This window comes from Ovis aries, chromosome 22, assembly GCF_016772045.2.
Source record: "Ovis aries strain OAR_USU_Benz2616 breed Rambouillet chromosome 22, ARS-UI_Ramb_v3.0, whole genome shotgun sequence".
In the NCBI taxonomy this organism is placed as follows: Eukaryota; Metazoa; Chordata; class Mammalia; order Artiodactyla; family Bovidae; genus Ovis; species Ovis aries.
Genome location: NC_056075.1, coordinates 43,175,803 through 43,178,765, shown reverse-complemented (window position 1 = coordinate 43,178,765; position 2,963 = coordinate 43,175,803). Strand labels below are relative to the sequence as shown.

The 2,963-nt window shown below is 51.7% G+C and overlaps 1 long non-coding RNA gene across 1 annotated transcript; it reads left to right on the top strand.

Moving 5' to 3' along the window:
- Nucleotides 1–357: 357 nt before the first annotated feature.
- On the top strand, nucleotides 358–2,128 carry LOC132658393 (uncharacterized). Its single transcript, XR_009597996.1, has 3 exons — nucleotides 358–456; nucleotides 874–927; nucleotides 1,730–2,128. It is a non-coding gene; the product is annotated as an uncharacterized LOC132658393 (long non-coding RNA).
- The last annotated feature ends 835 nt before the right edge of the window (nucleotides 2,129–2,963 follow it).

Here is a 2,963-nt window from a genome sequence, read left to right as displayed (position 1 = left end):
GGTCTTTGCAGGAGGGTGAAAGGAATTGCACTCCCGGGCCTTTCCTGAACGTGAAGCTCCTACCAGAAGCTCAGGGTGCAGAGTGGTCAGAGGTGCAGCCCAGGAGTTATTTCAGGACACGTCTTGCCCTGGCTCCGTGTGATTCTCAGCAGTGCTTTTCACTTAATATTTTAATCATCTGGCAGAAATGTGGAGGCTGATTCTTTTCATGGAGACAGTGAGTTTCCAAGCCAGAGAATTCTATCACCTTGAATAATAGGCCCAGCCGCCTACACAGACCTGCAGTTGGCAGGCTTCTCCAGTATAGCTCAGTCCCCGCACCTGCTCTGGGAGCCCACAGTCTGGCCTGGGATGCCTGACAGTGGCCAGACATCCGAGTGAGGGAAAGAAGTGCTGCCGTTTCCTCCGTTTGGAGGCCGAAGCCTGGAAATGCAGCCAGGACTCTGCTTTCCGGAGGTAAGTGGCAGAGGGGAGAGTTTAGAAAATTCTGCAGAGGAATCTGAGGAGCCACCCTCAAATAAGCTCTGCCCTTCCCAGACGTTTCTGTTGATCTGGAGGACAGGGGTCAAGAGGGAAAGAGGGTCGGGACCAATTTTGTTGAAATCTTGCAGTCCTTCCCTAGAAAACAACTCGGCTTTCCCATGTCCTGAACAATGGCCAGGTGGGATGCTGGAATTCCATTCCTTGTTCAGGTCCCCATATTTTAAAGATCCAGAGAGCAGACATGAGTGTCAGAGCCAGAAGTAAAATGTGGTAAAATCAAGTGCTTTGAGAGCCCACCTAAGACTTCCTGTTTCCATCCTATGGAAGGAGCAGGCGTCAAAGATTTAGGTAGAGTCTGCTGTGAACCAGAAACATCTCCTATCTTCTCAGGTCATCCCACAACCTGCTACGGGCACACAACTGTGATTCTGTTTTATCAACCAGGTAAGTTGAATCGATCAACCCCCTCGAGGTCACACCACAGGGAAGGGAGAGAATGACAGTTTGAACCCAGGTCAGCCTCCCGCCCAAGCTTGGCTGCACAATGGCTCAGCGGGTAAAGAATCCGCCTGCCATGCAGGAGACCCAGGAGACGTGGGTTCCATCTCTGGGTTGGGAAGATCCCCTGGAGGAGGAAGTGGCAACCCACTCCAGTATTTTTGCCTGGAAAATCCTGTGGACAAAGGAGCCTACAAAGGACACTACAGTCCATGGGGGTCACAAGGAATCAGACCCGACTGAGCAACTAACATTTTCACTTTCGTAGCCCCCAGGCCCAGTCATGGATGAAGTGAGTGATTGTGATGTTTTAACCTTGTGGGCCTGGCACATCCTGTCATGAGCTGTGGAGCCTTGCAGGATGGCCCCAGGGGGAAGCAGCAGCAAGTGACCAAGACCTTGGGCTTCTGTAATTAGACCTGCCCCCTCTTCAGTCCTAAGACAGAAACACCTTCTCAAGTCATCAGTTGCTCAGACTCTTCTACACTGTGGGGCAGCAGGGTCTCTGACTCCTCCATCTGAGCAGACGAGCAGGAGGGTGAAAGTCCTCCAGGCCCAAGGCGAGCTGTGCTTGTCTGGCCAGGTGGCTCTGGGCACTGGACAACCTCTCCAACAGCCTCGCGCTGAATCTCCACCCACCGGGGCTGTCAGCCATGTCTGGCAACCTGGCTCCAGCCCATTGGCACACACAAAGCCCAGCTGTGCAGCCAGCCGGGATGTTCTCAAGAGCCTATTTGTTACTTTTCAGACCTAACCTCATCACTCTGCACTTCGGGGAGCTGAAGTGCTGCCCTTGGGGAAGTCTGAGGGGGCGTCTGGCTTTCCTGCAGCCTGCTGGCCATCTGAAGATGTATCCCTTGCTGATCACCTAGCCTGAGCAGCTGACAAATCCTTCTGAGCAACGCTGGAGAAGACAGAGTTCCCTGGAGGTATTACTTCCTGATGGGATCATTATGGTGTGGCTGCTGTCATTGGCCACCACCCATTTCTCAGTTTGCCAGGAACTTGGGCATTCCATGGTTTACCCTGTGGTCCCTGTAAAAAGATTATTTTTTGAAGGTTGAAGTCACAGATCTCAGAAAATAGGAAATGGACATGTCAAATTAATTTAATTCATCATATAATGAGGAAATCAATAGTATGTTATAACCAGTTCAAAGAAAAATTTAAAAAGCACACCTAAAGAGGCCTTTGGTGATGGACAGGGAGGCCTGGCGTGCTGCGATTCATGGGGTCGCAAAGAGTCGGACCCGACTGAGCGACTGAACTGAACTGAACTGAACTGAAAGAGGCCTTGGGGAGGCTAGACACAAATTTAGAAATTGTTGCAAAACCGGTTGCAAACCGGTTGATACTCACAGGGCAAGAGTCAGTGCTATTAATCTGGACGAAATTCACTAGCCCGTGTATAGACAAATCATTTCCATTCTCTAAGTTTTCTACAACTTCCAGAGTTGTCAGTTAGCTCAAAGATGAGGAGAGCAGATCCCTAGGGATCCGACAACCCAGAAAGGACACCCACAGTCTTGTCTGCCCCCAAATCCTCCCATGTGTGTGCTTATGAGTGCTCATCCCAGCTGACAGTAGGTTCACATCTTGTCGCTGCTTTCTGCCCAAGATAAGTGACCAAGGGAAGTCTTCGGACCCCAAACTCTGGCTTTTGAGCTCTTTTGACCTAAGCAGTCCCCCAAGGCAGAGGAAGGTGAAGGATGTCTGAGGTCCTGCCTGCTGCGGGTGTGAGGTCTTCAGCCTCTGTTCCAAGTCTCTTATTCTGCTTCCATGACCACCAAGCCCCAAGGCTGGGCCCAGCTGGCCCTGCCTGTGGAAGGGAAGGGATGCTAGCCGGCTGATCCACCAGCTCCCCGTCTCTGAGCATTTCCCACAGAGAGCAGGTCACACGACTCCCAGTCCCGAGTCTGGCTTCCTGAGCAGCGTGGGTCATGTACACTGAGACCATTTCTAGTCTCCGGCACAGGGATTCT